This window comes from Conger conger, chromosome 9, assembly GCF_963514075.1.
Source record: "Conger conger chromosome 9, fConCon1.1, whole genome shotgun sequence".
NCBI classification, from domain to species: domain Eukaryota; kingdom Metazoa; phylum Chordata; class Actinopteri; order Anguilliformes; family Congridae; genus Conger; species Conger conger.
This window is the reverse complement of record NC_083768.1, coordinates 46,425,658-46,451,269: the sequence shown is the minus strand read 5'-3', so window position 1 is coordinate 46,451,269 and position 25,612 is coordinate 46,425,658. Positions and strand designations below refer to the sequence as shown.

At 41.9% G+C, this 25,612-nt stretch overlaps 1 protein-coding gene across 1 annotated transcript in view; it reads left to right on the top strand.

Annotated features, from left to right (window-relative positions):
- The window catches only part of trps1 (trichorhinophalangeal syndrome I), a 147,131-nt gene that overhangs the window by 62,565 nt on the left and 58,954 nt on the right, over positions 1–25,612 (top strand). The gene's annotated exons all lie outside the window — the stretch shown is intronic.

Below are 25,612 nucleotides of genomic sequence, written 5' to 3'. Positions count from 1 at the left end.
TTCAAGTGTCTATATTCCCCAATGTCTGCACAGGTATTTCCATTTTATTTTTAGACCTGATGTCTTTGTTCCCAGGAGCATTGATGAGCGGCAATTTGGTTTTGTAGTGCGTTCATTAGCGCAGTGAGTTTTAATGTCCCTTCAATAATCTGCCGGAGTAGTTTTTGGGTTCATGGGGTGTACCAAGAAAGAAGTGTTTTTTTTCGTCCCATCAAAGTATTCCAGATTGTTTCTTTGCACACATTCCATAAAACTGAACTTTTCTGCCTGTTCTCTGTTCTCTTGCTTTGTTTTAATGACCTCCAAAAATATTGCAGGAACAAGCTCGGGCATTGAAATGTGCCAGTCAAATTGAGATAGCTCCAGCGTCGTGGGGGTTGAGATAGCAGCATACTTGTGTAAAAGAAAAAAATTTGTTCTTCACGGTGTCTGGACTCAGCATGTCAAGTTCCTTGGTCTCTGGACATTAGCAGTTTTCTTGTAGTGGCATTTCTTGGAGGCGTACCCAATGCTCTAGGCTCCCAACTAAAATATTGTTTTTAAATAAACAACATGACATAAATAATGCTGAGATTTCATATAAACCATACATTTTTCATGCAGTGAGCAACCATATATTTTTTTTTGCCCAAACTGGTATTAGTGTTACCTAGTTACCTACCTGCTCTATTTATTGCAGGATGGCTGTGTCGCTGGACGTCGTTGCCATGGTATATACAGTACTGTGCAGAAGTCTTAGGCACCCTAGACTGTATTATATATATGTTTATTTTGTTGTGTGTTAGTATAAAATAACACATTTGAGATTTCCAAATATTCGTTTTCCAAAATATTTAATTTTACAGAGATATTTTTCTATTTGATTTAAAAAAAGTAACATATTCCTGTAAGCAATTGACTATTTTTTACATAAAACTTGATCAAGGCCATCTGAGATCAGAAGCAAGGAGCCAACCAAAGTCTGCAGAACAACCTCCCTGCTTGTCTTATAGAACTGCAGGACAGCGTTGGCAATCTCAGAGAAGTGATGCAGTTTTAACGCAGAAGGGTAGTCACAAAAAATATTGATTTGATTCAGTTTTTAACTATTCTGTCAAATTACTAAAATGTCTGTATAGAATGTTATGTAAGTGCCTAAGTCTATTGCACAGTACTGTACATGCATACATCAAGCTAGCCATCATTTCTATTTTTCTTTAATGTCAACAAATGACATTTCAATCATTGTTTCATAAAGCCCTGAGAAGGTAGAGTACTCCATTTACAGAGTATACAAACAGCCTTTTAAGTGCCAGAATTCTACGGTTGGATATTATTTTCCGGGGTGCCTCAATTCTTTAAGGTCATTTTGGAATAAGGTGTAATTCTGTTCATTACTCAGTAAAGGATACAGAGTATTCAACAAAGCCTATTTAAGTCTTTAAGGACACCATGAATGTCAAGTTGCAGCAGAACTAGCTTCCGTGATATGAAGTATACGTGACTGAAACGCATCGCTCGGCAGAAATTTTTGAAGGGCGGGAGTCGATTGGATTGATGTCACATGTGAACTCACAATCAGGAATGAATTGGATTTGGACAACACTCATAAGTTCTGCCACCGATTAGTTGACTCCATCATTTTAAGTCACTCTGACCCCATTTTGAGGTCTATACATTCCTGTAAAGAGGGGTGTCAGTTTTCTGGGGATACCAAGATTATCTCTGCTCTAGATATTAGTCCAGATTTACTCAGATTTACTTTATTTAAATCTTGACCATCACCACAACGTGTTTTTCATTTCTTCATAAAATTAGAACTGTAGCAATCTGTTGACTTACAGAATGTGCATTCAGACTCTACATCAACAGTTAGCCCACATGCTGTCTCTGGCAATGTGCAAAATTTCCGGGTGTCCTTCTGTTTGTACCTTTATGCAGAAGACAAACGTGTTGATGTACCATAAAATGAATGGGAGTAAATGCTTTGAATTGGATGGCTGCATATTTATTTATTCATCAGTTTTGGCAGATCTGCCAGGACTGGAGTTAAATATTCTGCTATGAGCTTAGCCCACTGTTCATTAGTTGTTGCTCCTCTGATATCGATTGAGTTTAAAACTTTTCTTCTGGAGAATCCATTTTCACTAAGCCTGGCTGGCTAGCCTAGCTTATTTGTAAGTAAAGCTTGTGAGTAATGTTGACCCATTTTGAACATGACTAAAGAAGCATGTACCCCTGCATGTGTAGTTTTAATGAAGAAGGGTGGGTGTGGATTCAAAAAAATTCCATAATCATATTTTATTTATATCCATTTTGGTATACGCCCATGTGTGCTGAAGTGAGTCACTCACAGATTTATTGTTTTTTTCCAGGAACAGAGACAGAAAATTTTATTTTCACTCGAATAGAATCTAACAAAAATTCAGATGCCTTTACGTTACTGTCGGTGTTGGCTCAAAGGTCTACATTAGGTGCACATAAATGGCCTGGCTGAATTTTTTTATTTTATGTGATCTTTAAGAAGTATCTTATTAGTCTTCTCTGAACATAGAATTGGCCTAATTTAAATCAAGATCACGGTTGGCGTCTTATATTTAGTTGGTTAAAAATGCCTTATTCAGTTTGATACACAGGGAAAGGCCTCATTTGGACTGAGTCCATTGCATATTTAGTGTGAATTCACCTGTCTTGAGAGGCACAAGAAATGGAATTCACCTGAACACACTCTAAAAGAAGCACAGGGTTTTTGACTATGGACTCAAAATGTCAGTCTCCCCTGTCCATTAAACAGAGAGCATTTCTCTTCGCTCTCTCTGCTCCACCGTCTCTTATTCCAGCCTAGTCCCTGTGCAGTTGTCCGGATAAGGTGTCTTTTGTAAGCACATGGGACAGTTGGCTCTGGTCCTCAGTATAGAACCAACATTGAGAAGTATTCTGTGTAGATGTCTTTATCCTATGTGTTCAAGCCAGCTCTTAAGGAATTTGTCTCATTTCTCCATGGTAAATTCAGGGAGGCAGGCGAGTTTGTGGTTTAGTCATTATCTAAGGCGTGCCGCGAGTGTGAGAATCAGGGCGGAGGTGGAGATCATATTATAACCTTCAGGAAATGTTGAATCAGATTTTGGGCAACACAGAAAGACCGAGGTTTCTATGTCCTCTGTCACAATATTTTTCAAGTTACCAAGTTTGCGGTGATGAGTCATGGCTGGGAAAAAAAAGGAAACGCGCAGGGCCGGGAGGGGTGTAAAAGTGAAAGAACCTGAAAGCCAGACTTTGGTTCAGAAGATGTGGATGCATATTCAGCCTGGTGTCACACTAATTTCACGACCGGTTACCAAATTTTCTGACCGTCTGTGTTCCGAAATTGGAACATCTGCCCCTAGTGGTTGAAGTTAACAATACGTTCTAATTCCCCAACCAAACTGAGGCACTTGAAACGTGTGCGTACAAAACGTTTTTGTGTCTCTATACTCAATTAATATGGTTATCTTAACCGTAACCCTAACCATAACCTTGTTGCTACAATTTGTTTGCCATTTGCCCACAGAGTATGTGAAAATACATCTATTTTATATCTATTATATTTCTCCTTGCAACTGCAGAATGTCGTCGTGGGTTGGCGCTTATCCAGGATTCGGAATACATGAGCCGATTTTCAGGGCATGAAAAATCGGTGCCAGATCCTGTTGGCATATTACACGCAGTGTTTGGAAACATGCTCTTTTGAAACAAACCCAATCCATGCTATACACTTTTGTAAAGATGCAGGTTCAATGTAAAAATCAATAAACAAGTGAATTCATTTCATGGATGCTTGAATCAGTGCTATCCCAGGAGGTTGCTGTCAAGTGCAGCATTTTGATTCTTTTGAATCAATTTTGAGGAGAAGATACTATCCTCGGCGAAAATGTCTCCCGACCACAAAAACTCCCTTCTCTTGAATTAATTTTACAGAAATTTGGAGCGTTTACCGTGACGTTCCCTTCGCTGACATAATACCGATTTAGTCGATCAATAATTCGCGTTAATGCGGATGTTCACACAGCAGACACACTGTCAGTGGGGTCCTGGATTGCGGTGTGGGCGCGCAGATTTTCTGGCGTTCTCCGGAGCGCGTGACGCGACCTGTCACGGCTGTAATCGGCTGTGAAATCCCCGCCGCCCCAGGAGTGTGTGCCGTTCTTCAGATGCGTGACCTCCTCATTAGCGCCGGAGTAATCGCCTTTGGCCAGCCTCTGCGGCCTCCGTGAGCAGGGAGGGCAATCTCGGCCCTGCCTGATGGAGGATCTCTGCGGCAGCCACTGGAAGGCTCAACATGACACGAGGAAGGGATGTAAGCTTGTTATTAGATTCAACTGGTGCCGGCTTCTGCGATATTGCTCATCGGTCCGGGCCCTGCCTCTGGGGACTGTTCTCCCTGACTGGCGTTCACTTACTGGGCCCTGTGCGCAGAATGAATTGCTGTTATTCGTCTCAGTTTAAAAACGTTAATATTCTTATTTTCGTGGGTGTTAATAGTTAATAGTATGATTAACAATGCAGGAACTTGGTTTTTATTAGAGCCTTGAAACTGGGCACAGGTAAATGTTTAAGCAACTTTCTGTAGAGGAAATATCACCCTGTATTAACTTGTGTTTAACCAGGTAGTTTCTCCAAATTATATAAGCAACTACTTTCATACAACAACTTAATGCCAAAATGAAATATTCTACCTTAGAAACTGAATAATTCATTATGGAACCTGGAACATTCTGGTATGTTTAATTTTTTTTTATAATAAAATGTTTATTGGTGTTTTTTAAAGTAAAGGAAAACAACTTAAGGAGTATTGATATTTAAAATAACCTAAAAATGGTAGACAAATTCTACAGAGAGCCATTTTACAACACTGCAGGAATGTTCAGACTGCCCGTGTACCCTTTGAAAAATGCTACCTGAATACTGTGATTAGTGACAACAGTCTAGCTCTGTCTCCACTTTTCAAATAATACTGAGAAAGCTAATGGGTTTCCTGCGCTCGCACAATCCTGCTTTGAGCTTTTCTCTGGATCGTTTTTTTGTCGGATTTCCAAGGCGTAAAATAAATAAATAAATTCTCTAGAGATTATTCTGCTTGCATATAGAACATTTCTACCTTACATTTACATTTACATTTTAGTCATTTGGCAGACGCTTTCAATCCAAAGCGACTTACAAGTGCATAGGTTCTACCACAAGTCAAAGCATCACATCCAGAACTAGAAAAATACACCTGGACTGCTGTTCTAAACATATAGTCGTCATCATAAGTGCAATTTTTTTATTTATTTATTTATTTTTATTTTTTTGGGGGGGGGGGGGGGGGTTAGACAGGGATAGGGGTATCAGAAGGGGGGGGCGGGGTAAATCAGGAGGGGGGACTAAGGTAGAGTTTGAAGAGGTGTGTTTTGAGTCTGCGTCGAAATAGGGGGAGGGATTCTGCTGTCCTGACAGTGGTAGGCAAGTCATTCCACCACTGAGGAACCAGAACGGAAAACAGGCGTGAACGTGCAGCTCGACCTTGTTGTAATCCATGGTTTCTCTGTTAGATGGAAATAATCAGGGAAAGGGACGCACTGAAAGAGCTACACTTGAAGCCCACTTCCTCTGGGCCTCTCTTGACTTTGCCACCGGGCCCAGTGCTGGCAACAGCAGTCAGAGCTACTCCCCAGCTTTCAATCACTTCCTCCATTTTCCCCATCTCTGGGCTTGTACATTTTTCACATCAGTTTACATCATATTTCTTATGACGCTTCTATTATTTATTTAGGTCAGTTTGCATTTAAGTATGACTTTTCATGCATTGTACTTCTCTGGAGTGTATTGCACATCACTTGCATGAACTCTGATAACTCATAATTTTTTGCATTTCTTCCAACGGGGGTGGTCTTCGTACCACCCTCTTTCAGTTTTTGGAGATTTGTTACCTCTCTTGCATACTTTTTTTTTTTTTGTTCTGGAACTTTCCGTCTTCTGTTTAACTTGCTTTGATTCTGCAAAAAAATAATGTAATAACACAACTCTTTTGCGTGGGAAGTATATATAATTTAGAGCCACAGTCATTTCGAGTATGTGGTTGTAAAGAAATTCAGATTTTCATATGGTGGAATGGTGACTTGTCAGGGTAATGTATTCATCTCTCAGTTTGAGACAACTGAAGTAATTCTCCCAGCTCTGAAGGAGAATGTTGTACAGTACGAGATAATCTCTTTTTCCTGTATCCAGGGAATTTTGCTACGGCATTATTGTGCTCTCATTTACATATATATTCTGCATACTTCACATTCTTCATTATTCTTCATCCGAACGCCATTGTGCGTTAGGATTTTGTTTTTTGAACATGCATTATTTTCAGAAGAAGAAAGGTTGGTTTAAGGCCTACATTTTACATCTATTAATCTTCTTCATCTTCCTTCATTGGTGTCAAGGCCTAGTCGCCTCTGAGCTCAATAAAACAGTGACAGCCTTTGATACCAGAGACCAGAGCGGATAATATTTGCTCTTAATTACTTGAATCTATTGTTGAACTTAGACCAAAGACGTACGGGAACAAAGCCAAAGGCTAAAAAATATCTGGCTAGATAAAAAAAGAGATTGAATTTGAAATATTTGATGACTATGTAGTGCCTTTCTTTTACGAATTTTAACCCATTGTGAACCGAGTCGCCCTATAGAAAACCCATACAAAGGCCTAGGAATTTCAACAGTCATGTGTCTTGAAAAACGGTCATATGATCAATTACAATGCTGGCGTCTGTCTGTTAAGGGAAATGTAATGTGGAGGTCACATCCGTCTGTTCAGGGAGATGTAATGCGCAGGTCACATCCGTCTGTTCAGGGAGATGTGATTTGCAGGTCACATCCGTCTGTTAAGGGAGATGTAATGTGCAGGTCACATCAGTCTGTTAAGGGAGATGTAATGTGCAGGTCACATCAGTCTGTTAAGGGAGATGTAATGTGCAGGTCACATCCATCTGTGAAGGGGTTAAAGCACTTTGCAGCTCAATTTACAGTGAAAGCTGACTGAGCTCAGTGATGAGGAAAGATAACTGTGCTTAACTGCCACCAATATGTAACACCCCCCTGGTTAATGTTTGCATTTCTTTTGTTAATGTTACATTTTAATGATAACTTGGTGTTATGTTTATGGTGATGTATTTCAATACTATACCTACCCCCCACATAAAGTTCAAGTAGTTCTCATCTTCAATTTATCTTCTGTAATTTTATACAGTTGCAAGACAATATGAGAAAAAAAGGAAAAACATGATACTGATCTAAATACATACTCACCGAGCACTTTATTGGGAACATTTTTACTTTATTACACCCACTTATTCATGTGATTAGCTAATCAGCCAATTATGTAGCAGCTGTGCAATGCATACATTCATGTCGATACGGGTCAGGAGCTAAAGTTAATGTTCACATCAGCCATCAGAATTTGGGAAAAAATGTGATCTAAGTGAGTTTGACCGTAGAATGATTGTTAGTGGCAGACGGGGTGGTTTGAGTGTCTCAGATGCTGATCGCCATGGATTTTCATGCACGCTAGGTTCGAGAGTTTGCAAAGAATGGTGCAAAAAGCAAAAAACATCCAGTGAGCAGCCCTTCTGCAGACAGAAACACCTTGTTAATCAGAGACATCAGAGGAGACTGGTCGAAGCTGACAGGAAGGTGACAGTAACGCAAATAACCACACATTACAACAGTGGTATGCAGAACGCACAACGCATCATAACTCTATGTGGATAGGCTACAGCAGTAGAAGCCTAAAAAAGTAAGTCTAAAATACCTAATAAAGTGCTCGGTGAGTGTATAGCCACCTGCTATCACACCATGTTCTAGTCGGACACATTTCTATAGCAAGCAGAAGGCCTTCTCCGAGAAAATGAATAGCATAACAACGCCCGCACAGTGGCTGAGCAACACAGCTCTCCTGCTGAGAGCCGTCTGTCCCCGCAGGAGTTTGTAAAACGCATCGAATAAGCTAACATTGACTACGAGACCTGTTTTTTGCGACCCGTTCTTGAGAGACTCGTCTAACGCCGTGTTCGCAGAAAAGGAAACTTCCGGAAACCTGCGAGGTGCGCGGGGACCTCGGGCCTGTAAAGCCCGTGAATAGGGCTCCATGAGGAATTTGAGGGTTGTCACCGCGGCGCATATCAAGGACTCAGACTGGGGGAGTTGAGAGCGGTGTTGCAGGTGCCAGGGCGGTGTGCAGCCGAGGGTAAACAGATGGCGTTCTGGCGGAGGGGGGGTCGGGCGGGCGCAGTCCGGCACTAGCGAACGAGTGCCGAGAGGCTGCATAGCAGCCCAGCTGTTTATGGCGGCTTGGGCGACCGGCCTTGCAGCACTGGGACAGGAACACATGCGTAGACGGGCAGAGTTGCCATCGCAGAATCATTGTGTCTGCTGTATCCAAAGAATGTCTCTTAATTGCATTTAAAATTTAATTTATTGAATGTCGTTTTCTTACTTTGCAGTTCATTTACATCTTCCAGTGCCTTAGAACAGTGGGAAACTATCATATAGTATTGTTATTATTGTTAATATTATCCCTCTGTGGGCCCACGTCATGTATAAATGACACGTGTGAAAATATTATATTTTATGAGATGTTTTTATCTCACCTACTGCATTTTACCTGAGCTGGCCCTTCTAGTGCATGAAAAAGGACATTTAGAGAAGTGATACACTGAGACATTGAACCGACTGATAGAATTGTGACATCATAACGAAATGTTTTAAACAAAATGGGCCACTTTTTTTAAACGCCCTTCAGAGGTTTATGCAAATCCAGAGGAAGAAGTATCACTCAGGATGGGAATGTTGTCTACAAAAGCAAAATATAACAACTGAGTCACTAAAATATGATGCAATGGCAAAATATTTAGCGCTCGTATATTAATCTTTATGGCAGCTTTTGTTTTCAGTGTCCGGGAGGTTTGTTCTTATATTTCCCATATAACCAAGCTGTAATTAGAGTTGCACTGTCTGTTTGGCTTATTATTTCTGTACTCCATGGTTCATTTCCTCAATGAAGTATATGCGATTTCATTATACTGTAGGGCTTTCCATAAGCACACAATTAATTTCCAAAGGTCTCAAGCTTCAGAACAAGAATGATTGTGAGCGTAATATAAATGAATTTTGCTAAACAAGGCTGCGGTAAACACGCTGTCCATCGGAGGCGAATCTGAAGTGTAATGAAACGTGTCATAGTTTACATTTTCACATACAGCTTGTTATGATAGTTAGTGACTGCCATTCCCTTTAGTTTCCGTGATCATGTACTGGTTTACTTCTGGGGGTTTTTTCATCTCTGTTTTGAGAAATATTTCTTATTTTTCCATGTTTCTCTCTGGGGGATTTTGTTTAATCAACATACAATGCAATTGAAATACCCTTCAAAAGGTGAAAAATATGAAAATCCTCAGGTACCATTAAATTTTTGCATGACAATATGAATATGAATGTAATTAAAATGCTACACATGTACAAATACGTGCATTTATTAAAGGATATGACACTGCCTTTTAATTGTATATGAATGTACAATTGAAAGCCGAAGAAGTGTATAGGATCTTCCAACACCCGTGTTAACACATTGAACCTCATTCAAGAATATTTTCATATTCTTGTCATAAATTTATCTAACTTTTTCTGAAAAGTGGGCTCACAGGAGTGTGTCATGTCGGATTCAGCAAACGCATCTAACTTCAGATAGTGGTCCTAAATGAATATGTCCGTTATACTACAGTACTACACTCGGGACCACTCATAAATGGTGTTCCTACCTGAGGAAAAATCGAAATAAGAGAAAATTGGGCCAACTTCTCTTAAATGACTAGTAGAGGTTCCATAAGGCCCATTGCTTGACAGGATATAATGCATAGTACCACTTCATTTGCTCCATAAAACAAAATGGGTGAAGTTAAAAAAGCTCTAGGGTTTTGGTGGCTCTAAACAAGAATCTTGATGTGGTCCTAAAAAATTGCATTGAGTGTTTAGAATATAATATACTTTAATGAACCTTATTTGCTTTGGACATACATACTGTAAAAAGCAGTGTTCACAATAACTCGTAGCCTCGGCTACCGGGCAATACAATACACAACACAACAAACAGGGAGTCTGCTTCTGCTAGGTGCTATTTTCAGGGTGATTGACCTCCCCCAAAATGGGCGATGGTTATACAAATATTCAGTCCGTTTATCCTGTTGAATTGAGTTCAAGGGTCTGGTAGGTATGGTGCATGATTCCAGCTTGGTGGTATGATCTGCGGAGAAAGGAAGCGATAAGAAATAACTTGTTTCTTCTAGAAAGTCTGGTGCCTTTGGGATGCAGCATCTTAAAAATCACAATCACAGTAATGAAATTTAATGTTGACTGAGCTGCCAGGAAGAAGCCCTTTATGAAGAAAAAACTCAAAAAGAAACCGTGGGAATTTGTCATACTTAACTACAGTGGAACATTTTGTGTCGACCTATAAGAGGGGAAAAAAAACCTTTGAGACACTCCTAGGCAGTGAATCTGGTGCTAAAAATGTGATAGTCCGGTTCAGAAGACTGTCATCCCCTCTGTGGAAACTGGATGACTATCTTTTATTATTTTTTATTTTACTTTGGGGTTCATTTACATCTTCTAGTGCCTAAGTGTCCTTAGAACAGAGGGAAACTATCATATAGTATTATAGTTTACTTGGCTTTCTCTAAGTGAAGCCGTATGCATAGTCCCAGCATTGGGCAGTGAAACAATGGTTATATCTATTCATAAGTTCATTGAGAATCAATGTTTTGAACTGAATATCTCATTTTTACAATTTAGCCTGCTTTCATTCACATGATTGCACATTAGCATTTTTAAATTAAAGTGTCTTTTCAAGGCTATTTGAAGCAAGTATATCCAATCAGATGCACACACTGTCATAGCCATGTTTTCCAGTCTGCTCACTTGAGTTTTAAATGATTTAAAAGACTCCAGTGTCCTATGCAGACATCTGTTAAAGATGGTTGAAGCTTTCTCAGTTGACCTTCATTTGTAGATTTTCTCTCCTTTCTTCATTTTCATAAATATATAATTTCTTTAATCAACACATATTTTCGATGAAATCAATGAATGTTATTTCAAAACAGAGAAAGAAATCTGATCCTTCACTGACTTCTTGTCCCGGCTGTAATTAAAGGAAAAGAACTCACCGCTGACCAGAGGACAGTAAAAATCAAAGCGCGGATTCACCCGGCAGCTTCTGTAGTTTTGTATAAATTGGAAGCGGATTTATCTCCTATCCAGCCTTTTGTCCAGCAGGGATTGATTTCCTTCATGGCTCTCGCCCAGCTGGGGATAAGACCTCTTGGCATATGTGTGGCTACTGCAGGTGAGGTTCCCCAGAAAACTGAAACAGACCCGCTTACACCGTTCGCCCCTCCAGTGGTGGGGGTATGTTTGTATGAATCTGGCATGTTAGAGAGTTGGGTTGGGGGGTTTGGTGCTGTTATTATCAGAAATCCATTCCACTTTTGATATTTTACCATTACTTCTGTGATTCTTTTCAGCCATATTATCAGTCATATTGTACACTTAGTTGTTTCTCTTGGGCCTTTTCCGACTGACTCATTTCCGTTCATTGACGTCTGAGTCTGTCATTTCTTCAATGAATGGCGGCTTTCCATTGAATGACGAAATTACCAAATTGCCTAAGGGAGAGAATATACAGGGAAATATAAAATAAGAGGAAAATTACGCAAGCAGAGCAAAAGCAGAATGTTTTTTGTTGTTCCAGGTTTAACGTAATGCATGCCGACAAGGGGGTCGATTCTGTCCATTTCGATACGGCACCACAAAGTGCAGATAATGAGGAAGAGCTCAAGTTTTAGGGGGGGACGAAACAGCCGCGCACAAACCCAAACAAACACAAAGTGTCTGCCAAGAGCTGTTTTTCAGAGACCTTGGCTGAGCCAGTCACTGAAGACTTCTGCCTCGTCCTGCAGAATCCAAAGGCTTTTCTTCCGCCAGTCAGAAAGAACGTCGGGTTTAATACATTCTGCGAAGTAACGGGCTGAGCGTAGCGTTTAACCGTTTTGACCCCTCGCCTCTCGCGATGCTGTTGCGGAACCTTCCGTTGTGTCGGACCGAGGATTGTGCTAGGCGTGAGTGCCTACCCATCATGACCTGCCCCCGGTCCAGCCCTTGTTTCTGAGAGGACAGGACGTGTCATACCTTCACAGGCCCGGGTCTGTTTAAATGGCCCCTAACCAGCAAATGAAACGGTTACGGAGGGGCGGGGAAAGGTTTGTGAAGGGGTCCTTAAGTGGGCTCTCTCTCTCTGACAATAGCGATCGCAATGCAGTGACAGCCCTGCTCCAACACAGTCCTCCTGGGGCCTCTTCAATCAAACATCAGTCTCTCTTTCACTGAAGTCACTGCTGATGAAGGGGTTTTTTTGTATGTTATTAGCGAAAGTACCAGATGTCTCAGATCGAGCCAAGTTTTTAATTCAGGTGACTTTTGATGGCCTCTACACACACTGTTCCCCTGTACCGTACGCGCGTCCAGGTAGAGACGGCGCTTTTTTTTTTTTTTTCTATCCGCAAGTGTTTTTTTTTCCACCCCGCTAGTGATTTGATCCAGAATCGGTTCGGCTAGCATCGGGAGTGAAATATCATCCGCGTCTCCCGGAGCCTCGTGAAATCGGAACGTCCTGTTTCGCATCACGCCCGCGTACATGCGATTCTCAACAGTCCTCCCGCGCTTTCATCTTCTGATTATGCGCAGTAAAAGAAGGGATCGTCTTATCCGAGACGGAGGAATGTTAAATCAAAAACAGTCGTTAATAACGGCGGTATTGATTGTACGGGCATGTTGCTGCCGGCCCCTGGTCGTTGCCTCATGGGACCGGGCGAGCCGTGATGAAAAAGTGATGGGTGCCAAGTGGCTTTGCGGCGCGCTGATTAGATTGTGACTTGAGTGCGGTATTGTGCGATCCCCGCTGCTGTTAATGCACTCCTCCAGAACACTCCAATCTGTCAACAAAGCTTCAGCGTGCAGCGATACATTTTCTCAAGTGCCACACACTGTAAGCTGCCATTATACAGAGCATCACTCTTGTCACAATAACATCGCAGTGCCCGCCCCCCCCCCCCCCCCAACATGTACATCAGTGTTGCACACCCTTCTCTTCTCATTTTATTGGTGTTATGCTTTTATGACCTGTGTGTGTGTGTGTGTGTGTGTGTATATATGAGAGAGAGAGAGAAAGACGGAGGGAGAGAGAGGGAGAGAGACTGAGGGAGAGAGAGACTGAGAGGCTGATTGACTGAGGGAGAGAGACAATGAGAGACTGAGGGAGAGAGAGACTGAGACTGAGAGTGAGAGAGAATGAGGGAGAGAGAGACTGAGGGAGAGAGAGACTGAGAGGCTGAGAGACTGAGGGAGAGAGACAATGAGAGACTGAGGGAGAGAGACTGAGAGTGAGAGACTGAGAAACTGAGGGAGAGAGAGACTGAGAGACTGAGGGAGAGAGAGACTGAGGGAGAGAGAGAATGAGGGAGAGAGAGAATGAGGGAGAGAGAGACTGAGGGGAGGGAGAGACTGAGGGAGGGAGAGACTGAGGGAGAGAGGCTGAGAGACTGAGGGAGAGAGAGACTGAGGGAGAGAGGCCGAGAGACTGAGGGAGAGAGAGAGGCTGAGAGACTTAGGGAGAGAGAGACTGAGGGAGAGCGAGAGATTTATGACTAACAGTCATCTGTTGAGACAGCAGAGACAGGAAATGGCAAACTCTCCTCCACGACCTGCAGCTGAATTTCATAGCACAGTGCCACATTTTATGGGCACCACAAGCAAAAAAAAAAAAAAAAACTTCAGTAGTTTCTCCTGTTGGTTTTGAGTCTGGAGATGAGGACGATGACATCACTGGCAGTTTTTTTCCCCTCTCAGTCTGTGGAGGCGGAGTACAGTGGACCATTTGAGAAAATTTCCAGGACATATTTATTTTTTTGCCTGTGATGGGAAAATTGACTGTAGCAGGAACAGACCAACACCTCTGCCAGGCGGGCAGAAGAGAGGGGGAGGTGATGCTTGCCATGTCTGCCAGGTTGAGTAACATCTGCGGCTTTACATGGGTGGTGGAATGGAAAAGATCCCTCACAATGTTATGAAGTTCTGGCACCACCATACGGAGCACAGGCATACTTCCTTTGACCAAAGCAATTTTAAAAAATGTGTTTTATACGAACCTCCTGGCGTTATTCTACATATAGTACCTATATAATACAAAGGCTGATATATCTGTCTGTCTTCAATGTATCCTTTTTGCTCATCATCATCATCGTGATTAGCAGTATTAAGGGGTCAAGCACCAAAGGTGCAAGGCACGCTATTGTATTCCTTGGTATTATTATGCTTTCCTCTACCTTTTGAGTTTGGCAAAATAGCCTTGTCACTTTAAGAAACTTGCCACATTGATAGAGGCTATCGCAAACTGTTGAAAATGCAATCTTTGACAAGCCCTCCAGACCCCTTTAACCAAGAATATTTTTAAGCTAGATTCCTCTCCTCCCAAAGAACAAATTCATCCATAAATCGATTTTCTGTCAACCTTAAGAATCTCCTCCTAGACATTTGCATGAAGCGTTGAATCGCTAATATCTTAAAGCCCAGTATCAATAAAGTTGCTATGTTAAAAAACATGCCTAGAGTAAAGTAAGCCAATGAATTTGCATTACCAAAAGTAAGCCAATGAATTTGCATTTCTGAATCCCAAATGGTCTGACAAAAAGTTATGAAACTTGGGTTGTATCACTTGAGGACAGCCCAAAAGATAAACCACAGGGTGCTACTATAGACAATTTATACAAATATTATTAAAAATTCACGAACAATCCCTGTTGTTATGTAGACATTTGTAAGCATCTACTGTGCTTGAATGTGCACATTTATATTTTGGTTGCCACCATCTTGATTTGGCAATTAATTATTCATATGTCAGTTTCCCCCACTTTCTCCAGGTTGATCCACATGAGGATTTGCAGGCTGATAGAGGGACCTTCCAAACATGTCTGACAACATTTTGTTCCAATTAAACACTTGGTGGCGCTATAGTAGTCAACTGAATTCCCAAGAATTAAGCAATGATAAGTCCTGCTCTGTTTTACTTGGGGACATGAAACTAATGCCAGACGATCGCCCTTCTCTCACAGAATAAATTTGGCTGAAAGACCCATTAGCCTACCGTTAACGATTTTCTGCCATTCTCAATAAATTAGAAAATACTATCTATCTACATATCTCTTCTTAAATGGTTTGACCAATTTGTGTGAGTTACAATCGTGCATTTCAGATGGTAGCATGAACACAGATATCTTGAAACCCAGTTTAAAAAAACTAGCTGCACTTCAAAACATGCACTCAGTAAGCCAGTGAATTATTTGAAGGCATTGCCAGAAGGAAGAAGTAATTGTTTCCACATGGACCATAATTAGTCATTTTTTAGCATTTTATGCTTTCGCTCTGTATGGAAGAAAACTGCATGATTCATTAAATAAAATCAGCGCCATACAAATATCATTGGTTAACAAATCCCAAGTTGTTAATTCGCACCCCCCTTTTGTAGTGGTCATGGGGAGCTTTAATTAGCTTGAATGTTGAATGCATCAGCACTACGGAAATGTAAATACTGGTTAATCCGTGGACATTATTATGCATGCTGTATGCCCTGTCTATGCCCTGCCTACTGCCTTATGTGCCCTTCTGTCGATGATTGATTGCTACTCGCTCTGAATCACAGTGTTTGTTTAGCCTCATTTATATTTAAACCACCGTACAGCATATATCCAGCACTTTATTAGGTATACCTATCCACTACAGGGGAAAATCCCCATTCTGCTGTAAGAACACCCTGGATTTAGCAAGGTACTGGCCCGTTCCTTTGGGATTTTGGTCCGTGCTGACTCTGTAGCATGTCGCAGTTCCTGGAGATCTTTCTGCTACACGTTCATACTGAGAACCTCTCATTCCACCTCATCCAAAATGTGCTGTAGGCCTCGTGTCAGTGGTGCAGCCTGGTGGTGGTAGTGCAACTGCCAGGGGAATGTTTTCTTGGCATGCATTTGGCCCCTTGTTAACAACTGAGCATCGTTTGACTGACACTGAATATCTAAGCATTTGTTGCTGACCAGCAGGATAATGCGTCATGTCACAAAGCACTCATTATCTCATTGTCACAAACAGGACAGTGATTTCAGTTTGCTCCACTGCCCTGGACAGTCCCCAGATCTTCATCCAAAAGAGCACCTCTGGGATGAGCTGGGACAGTGGGTTCATGGCATGAATCTGTGGCTGAAGAATCTGCAGAAACTACCGCGTCAGCATGCATGAAGCTCTGGGAGAAATGCTTCCAGCACCTTGTTGTACTCAAGCTGCAAAACGTTCGGGCTCCTCTGCAGGCAAAATGGGGCCCTACCTGGTACTAGATACAGTAGGTGTACTTAATAAAGTGTACTCACATAATTTTTTTGCGTCAGTGTATGATCCATATGTCTTGCATTATTGAACTGAATGAGAACCTGAGACATGCTTACAGTATTAAGACACTATTAGATGCCAAAAGTGGGTAGAAAACACATGCAATAGTCCTTAGAGAGCTGATATTTAGAAAATATGTTCAGGTATTTTCCCCCCCGACACGCTTCCTGTGTTATGGATATTTTTTAAAGAACTTTTTTATTTTTTTTATTTTATTTTTTGCTGCCTTTTAAGGTACATATGATTGATGGTAAAATATGCTGGCCGCATCTATTAATTTTCCAACTTTGCAGTTGAATACTCGCCTTTATTTGCAGTCAAACATCAGCGTTCACGAAATGAATCAAATGAGAGGGCTGATGCTGGACTGTGACAACGTGTCACTTTGAATCACATCTCCGCATTAAATTGCGCTCGTTCGGATGAAAACGGCACCCTCGTAGCCTCCGCCAGAAACGGACAGGTGGACCCAATAACGGGAGAACTACATTTTCGAATCCCAACCGTGTTATTTATGAAATTTTAGAGGGAAAAAAATATATACAGTATTTCCTCCTCCTGGTGTAATTTCAACATTTATGTAAATTGCAATTTTGATTCGGTGTCCAAAGAGCACGGTTAGCTGCGTGTTTGAATGCTGAGGTAGAGCAACGCTCCGGTCGGATACAGAAGTCGTCTCTGTTTACTATGCGGTGTACAACTCATTGACCTGACAGCACTCTAACCAGCCCATAGCACGCCCCCCCCCCCCCCCCCCACCATTTCTATTGGACTGATATTGAATTTAGCTTAGTGCTGTCAAAGGGGCGGAGCGTCAGCCCGCCGTGCCGCAGTCCAGAAAAACCCTTGCGTGTAGATGAGTAGTTGCGTTCGGTGCCCAATTGCAAATGAACATCTGGACGGCATATCGGTTCCATGTGTGAAAATGAGATCAGCCCAAATAATGACCAGATTCAATCAGACCTTAAAATAAGAGAAATGCACACTGGTCTTGATTTGTTAGACAGCTGAAATTGGCAGCACCTTACATAATTAGGGAGTAATTGGCCGAGATTAGACGAGCTTTGGACCCTGACCAATCATTAATTCGGACCCCCTTCCCTACTCCCTACCCATCCCCTCAAATATTTGGTAAAGCACTATCAGCTGCAAGCTATTTGTCAAGACCTCCTTGCATACCAGGCTTAATTATTTTAGACAAACAAGCAGGCTTGTGGCCTAGTCCTTTTATACAGGAAGACATGAATTCTTTGATCCATACAATATTCCTCAGCCGAGCCTTGGAGCTATTTACCATGGAGATTTATTTGCAGACAGACAGTGGAACAACTGTTCCTGGCTAAAAAACGGGCTCATTTTGTGCAAGGTTCCCCTGCCACTTGAGAGGGGGGTTGGGGGGGAGAAAAAAACTAAACAGTTTACAGTGGTTTCAGAATGCTGATCAAATGCGATTTCAGGATTGACAAAGCTGGCATTTCCAGTATGCACTTTACTAGATGGGACCATATGGAGAGGAATACAAGTATACTTTTATTCAAACAGTTTACTTTGCTCTAACATTTTTTTCTGATTCATAATTTGTGAGGATAGATGGAGAGAAGAATTTTCCGCTCTTGTTTTTATTGCACTGATGTTGACGCAGGCTCCTTCAGCAGTTATCATTGCTCTGGGTGATATCGGGTTTAAATTGCATTTGTCGAGGGCACTGGCTCGATGTGAAAATACCCCTCTTCAGCAGTCGTGTGTCTTCAGGGGGAAAAGTGTGCTTTTACATTGCTTTATAGGCATTTGGCAGACACTCTTATCCAGAGCGACGTACAACAAAGTGGTTTACTGTGGTAACAAACCTATGCCAGTCATGAGTGAAATCTTACAAAACCTTTAGTAGCTGGATGGCAGTAGATCTTTTATTGAGAGACGCATTGCAAGTTGTTCGAAACTCAGTCTCGCTCCTCGGTCTATTAGCGATTTTCGGTTCCGCTTCCTGCCAGAAACGCATTTGTGGGTGACAGGATTACTGTACGAGCTGCATTGTGACTTTGGCTGAAGAATAGGATCAGGATGTTAAACAAACAAGCTGACAGAAAGGAAGCTTCTCATTTATTGACTCCCCAGAACACTGCGACCGGCTGGGCTCTCCAGTGAAACACTCTCATGGCCACACCGACATTACCGTTCCCCCTGCTTTGTATCCGGCAGTCTTCATGACCCTCCCTTTACCCTTCCCATTCAATTATTCTGCAGGTAGGAGCATGCTGCATCGCGTGGTTTTCTTTAGCGGGGGCTGTTCTCGTATCTGCTGTCTGTGTAAAGTACCTTATCGCTCACCCTCTCCCGCTGAACTTTCCTTCTCTTCTGTATCCACACACTCTTTGGAGAGAGGTCACGGTATGAAAAATGTGAGGGGGGGGGGTCTGGTGATGGTTTTATTATTCTAAAAAGATGCTTCTGAGCGGGAATGTGTGTCTTAGCTGTAGATTATTTCCTATTAGCGGCTTAGCTCGTTGGACCCAGATGAGGCCAATTGGCATGATGAAACACTCCCTTTATTCTGTGTCAAATAACGCTCTTATTTCTGAACGTTGGATCATTTTCTTTTTTTTTTATGAAGCGGAGTCTTGTGAGTATTTTTAGCGAAATTCTGAAACGTTTTCGCCGTTAAATGTCGCAAAGTTTCACACCGTTTCGTCACCAGCAGTAGTACCTGCCGAAAACGAGAACACATTTTAGTAACAAAAACATTTTTCGCAAATAATATGCCTCAGTATCATATCCAAACCTAATTGTGACATTTCCCGAGAGGTACGAGTACTCTGAATAAACAGGGCTGCATGAGGGGTTATCTATTACATAAACACGTTCACCAAAAAAAACGAGGATAGCGAAAAAAACATGGAAGTCGTCTCAGGGTTCAAGGAGTTAAGTTGGTGGCCAGAGGCTGGCCTCCGTGCCGTATTTCGTTTTGTAACCCCATGGGAGTGTGGGCTGAGAGAAGGCCCTGCCGCTGCCATAGAAACCCCGGCCCTTCATGGCATTGTCAGGCCTGCAAGTAAGCCCCACAGCACCACCGCATAAGAGCCCAGTGTTTTGTTGCCCCCAGGGCTTCTTCAGCCTGAGGAGACACAAAAGCATCAACACCCACGCTCCGGGTTCTTTGAGGAGATCGCCAATGATGTGGAGGTTGAAAATAGTCTGCGTTCACGCCATATGTTTGTCATTTGCCGCTCTTGAAATCACTAGAAGAAGAGAGAAAAAGCGAGAGAGGTGTATGTACTGAAATGAGCGGGGGCTGTAACGTGCGTCTATTATGCTGTGTAGTGACTGGTGAAGGAGTTTGCTGAAACGCTCTTAATGGAATCCCACTCACAGGCCGTTTGCCCGCTTGGGGTTTGATAGAGACGTCTAATTGTTTGTCACTCAAGATTCTCCTTTTTAGCTCAGGCTTACTCAAAAGCGATAGCTTCTCCCCTGTGGGAATCTTCCGGATCGTGAATTCAGTTTGACTCTTTTTATCAGATTTTATTTATGTTATTTTCTGTACTGTGCGCATGCAGTAGGCAGAATATTCTGCTTGTTCATTTCATTTCAACTTACTTTTGAAAAGGGGGAGGACTTTGTCTGCATGAAGGCAAACTTTCCGCTTCGGTGCGGAGACCTCGTGCGCCAGTGTGCGTGTCAGCTATAATGTTGTTCTGCAGATAAGTTGGAAAATGTTTTTTGTCGTTTCTGAATTTATCAACAGGTGATACCTGAATTGTATCGGCTAAAATTCAACAGAGGATACGGTCGAACTATAAAGTGTAATATATTGAATGTGTGTACATAAAACAGATTATCCGATCATATCTTGGTGAAATATAGTAACTTCGTTTTTATCCTGTTGGAATTGTCCTCTTAATCCGAAGGGAACAGGCCTCTGCAGCTCCAGTATTTTCTTAACACTTTAGCTGCATTCGCTTGAAAAGAAAAACAAAGAAACAAAAAAAAAGTTTAAATCACTGTGCAAGATATGGACTGCGGTTGGCCCCCCTACCTTCTTAGCCAGCCCCCCACACAGACTTCATTGTTTACCCTCAGCACATATTGTGTGTTCGCAAGTTGAATGTGTGACAGAATCGCCACACTGCACGGTCCAGACAGGCCTCTACAGAAGTTCTGAAGAACTTGTAAAAAGCCATTCTCAAACAAATATTCCTCGGCATTCTTTCATGCCGTCACGCTGACTTGGACGGTGTAAAGACTCTAAACGTGGTGTTAATTTTCATTTTATTAAAGCCTCATTAGGGACATGTATGTTTTTACAAACAGGTTATTAATCGCAACAGATGTTGCTCTTTCCTGTTATTAGCAGAGCTTGGCTTGAAGGTCAGAACTACCGCAACGCAGTCCGACTGCTGACTCGACGCACTCCCAGTCGGTAGTGTTCCCCTTATTAAAAGTCCGCTTTTTATATTTGTATTCTGCATGTCGCTGTGTTGGTATGGTTTCTCTTCCTGATTGTGAATGTAGAGCAGCTGGTTGTTCACCTTCATAAGGCAATAAAATTCACACCAGATTTTTTAAAATCCATAACGCTTAGAGAAATGTTTTATGGAGTTTGTGTTTATCATTTGGCATGGGTTGTGTCTTCTGGCCACATTTTCTTTCTTATCCTTCACAATAAGAAGAAGGGATATTTTTATCTCCAGTTAAACCAGTCCCATGTGCAGTATGTCATTAGGAAACAAAAAGACTCAAATCACTTGTTTATTGCTTAAAACTGACAGCGTATTTAATGTCGGGGTAGTGGGAGGTTGCCATGTCTGCCGGCTTGTTTTTTTATTGCATATGAAGTGCTATTGGTGGCAGCCGTGGGCCAAAACGGAGGTCTGCCGCTAAAATGTTGCCGCTTCTAGTCGGAAGAGGGGCAGTGACCCGTGGCGATTTATTTAACCCAGCTCACGTCACGGCGAGGGTGAGCTGACGTGCCAACCACAACACGCAGGTCTTCGCCCCGGGCCTCTCCCCCCGTCTGCCTGGTCTCTGTATGTTAGAGCCACGGTCCGCTGGAGAAGTTTTCATTACGCAAAGGGTAGGGGCCTACCCTGATGTCGCACGACTATTCGGCCAGGATTCTGTGGCTGTTTTCTATTCTGATGTTGTGAAAAACACATTGCATTTCAGGCCTGTGGAGTGATTGAATGGATGCTGGTATACTCCTGGTGTCTGATGCTGTGAAGGGAGTAGCCTTCACTGTACACAGGATATGGTCTTTTTCTTCAAGTATTTGAATTCTAAAATGTCTATAAAAGTATGATATGTCATTTTTTATATAAATACATTTCCTTTTTTAATATCTTTAGCATTTCGACAATAGAAAATACAGTATGAAGATCTTAGAAATATCTATAAGTTAGCTATTTTCAGCCTTTGGAATAGGTTGCTGTAGGTCACCTCCGTTCCTGCCACAGGAAGTGATGCATTTTGCGTATTCAGCACAGATGCCCATAGCAACATTTGCTAACTGTTGCTTTAATTTATTTCTAAGAGCATTACAGCTAATGCTAGCCCCTGCCATATCTCTAATCAAGGTATTTCTAATCAATCCAATGTTATCCTGGATAACAGACAATCTGGAGCAAATTTATAAAACAGGTCATTAAACAGGAAGTGGCATCATACAGAAGTACACGACACGACACTGTTGTTGTGTTTTCAACTATTTAAATAGACATAAGTTTTTTTTTTCCGAGAACAAAACTGTGTTTTTCAGCCTGACTGAAATTGTTTCCCAGCAAGCCTTTATAAAGAATGACCTACTGATTAGTTATTTGGACTGCGCTGCACATACTTCTAATATACTTTCTATTTATTTGTTTCTTGCTTTCCTTTTGTTTATATTTTATTTACTTACTTAGTCATTTCATTTTTTGTGTGGGTGAACAAGGGGGTGGTATTGGAATATGCAACAATTGAATGCCGCTGCGATTGTGTATAAGAGCATATCACTGAATGAAGAGGGCCTCAGTTGGCTCCTCCAGCTGGCCATTCGCTGTAACACTGGTGTGTGAGTTTAGAGGAGGGGGCTGGGAACTTGAGGGGGGCAGATGTGTGTAGGGATTTTGAGTTAATGGACCCATGGTAATCCAGCAGGAAAAAATACGCAGAGAGGAATAGGGCTTGTCTCAGCCAGAGGAGGCCTTATTTTTAACTTCATTGTTCCAGCCGGTGAGAGACCAGGCCTGATGGCCTGCCAGCCTGCTGTTATTTAGGAGCGTTTCACAGTGGGGGGAAAAAAACTATTCAAGAGACCCATTAACAGCTGGCATGCTGGGACAGCATGCCATCGGAAGAATGCGCAATTTCAATACATTCGCTGGAATATTATATTCCAGAATGCATCATAGCAGTACCATTAATTCTGAAGTAACTATTTAGCACAAAGGGCCTGGTCCTTCACTCAGTACTTGTGTCTTATATTTTCTAAACATCCCCTGAAAGGGGGATCAAATGCATAGTCCACACGATGCTTTCCTCCCAAGCAGGAAATCTGCGCTAAAGTAAACATAGCAGAGGGCTATGAACATGTGCAAAAGATCTCATGGTCCAATGAATAGCCTTGAGCTCACATTTGTACAGATGCTGCTTTATTGTCATATGAAGTCACTGTATTTAGAGTACCAGTTCACCATCTCCTAATGGGTAACTAGCACTAATTAAGGATACTGCTGTTTTCATGTTTCCAGCCCTGTCTCACACATGCACACCCATGCTCACGCAGGGCCCGAGCGTAACTCCCAGGCCTGTGACGAAATCACCCCCATGGGTCCCCTAACCTTACCCCCCCCTCCCCCTGCCAGCCGAACACTGCAGTCATGATTGTGCACAGAGTCGGTCATAACGCAGACACAGGACCCATGGAACGGCCTTGTATCGCATACGGAAGTGATTACCGGTCTCTAGAACCGTATCCATGAGATTAAATAATAATAAACATGCACTTAATCAACCAGTGGCATCAACATTTTCATTGCATTTCAACCGTGCAACTTTCGACAGAGATGTCCTCTTCCACCGTGCGTGAAGTTGCGGTATCAAACTTATCACCAAAAAAACTACGTTAGACACATTCGTCGCCGATGTGTTCATGTAAAACAGACCTACGTTATTGCCCTTGATTCCAAAAGATGTGCTTCATTTTGGCTGTTAGCCTGCTTTTGTTTTTTGCCAATATGTGTACCATTAGTTGTTCTTGCATACCACCACAACTAGACTATTCATTTTAGACTGTCGGGTTGTATTTGCAAACTTTTACTACCATAATAAACTGCACAACAAGAATGTACCTTTGACATATGACTACAGTTGACACCTCCCAATACATTTATGGACTGTAGAATTCTGAGCGCATCCACTTACTGCAATTTACAAAGTGCTTGCGAAACTGTAGATTACCTCATTATCTTATTAAACGACTTGTTAAACAACCTTCTTGACCCAGTGATGTATTTCTGTAAATTTTGGCTGCTGCTTCAGTATTAGCTTGGCGCAAAAATTTTATTTTGTAATTTCTGCAGTAGGAGTGGAAACTTAAGAAGACAGCTTAGCAGATAAAACCATCTGTACAAAATAGGTAAAGGAAAAAGTCTGATTGTAGTTATATGATTACACATCACAATAGTCTGGTTTCCTGGCTGTTGCGCACCTATTTAGTCCTCTTTTATTTAGCTGGCTTAGCATGTTGGGCATCTTCCCTTTTGTAGGTAAAGGCTGAATCAAGTTTTGACCTTTAAGTGTGTGAGAATAAATAAGAAAATAAACATTGATACTATTTACATGCAACACAAATAAATGATTTATACATTTTCAACCAAGCCGTCATTTTGAGCATTCCACATGTTAATGGGACTCTGGGGGTTCCTCCTGGGCCCCCACTGGCCCCCACTCCCGGCTCGGGCCCCCAGACAGTGACAACATACCAGGTTGTCCCCCCTTAATGGCAGTCCTTTATATGTGCACTCATGCACCCCCCACCCCCCACCACACACACACACAGACACACACATACACACACCCACATACACACACACACACACTTGTACTTACACACACACAAGGTCCATTCCCCAAAATTCCAAGCTGTTAACACCCCAGTAGCATTTCTCTGGAGCATGTTGGAGTTGCTTATGGATGGATGGGTTCATTCACAGTCTGAAATAGCTGACTGCCATATTTTTCGTGCTCATTTCAGTAATCTCATGCATGGAGGCAGACAAACTGTCGCGTAAACATGCTTTGCATGTGCCTTTGTACAAAAAGAGAGGTATTGGTTTAAAACCTGTACTTTTCCCACTCTCTCCGTCAGCGTTTCTAGTTTTTATTTTATTTTATTGTTATTATTTTTTGCAGTAATTGTGCAGACATTCATGATATACTGCTGAACAAACATTATATCACTAATGGGTTTAAAAAAACTGCTGCATTTCTAGTATTAAGCCACATAACTCACCTGCTCCCAACTACTCTTCACAGCAGTGACTGATGGGCCAGTTCTTACACCTAGGTCTCTGCTAGGTGAGAATCTGTGACAAACGCATACAAAACTTTCTCAAAACCCCTTCTGTCAGACACATATTTTAACTAGCCATATCTCCGAAACAGATGGGCCAATCCCAACAACTGATGCCTCATTTTGTAGCTTGTTTCACGTCAAACATCTGAGCCTACACACTACCTTTACCAAATTGCATCACATATTCAAGATTTGAATGTTTAATTACAATATCCTGAATTATTATCTCTTCTCCATGCATAAAAATCAAATAAATCCAAACTGAGGGACATTGTTGGCTAATTCTTTTGGTCACGACTGAATGATGGACAATGCCTTACCTGAATTGCCTTAGGCTTGGCATAATGTTCAATGTGTGCTGTAGCAAAATGGCTGTAATTATACATTGACAGAAATAATCCTTAAAATAAAAAGTATTAATAATTTTAATTATGACACATATGCAGCATGGCCACAGAGATGATTGAGGGATGTTGGCCTTGATCGCAGAAATGTCAACTGTATTTATTTTGTCTCATTTAGAGGGAGAGGAAGAGG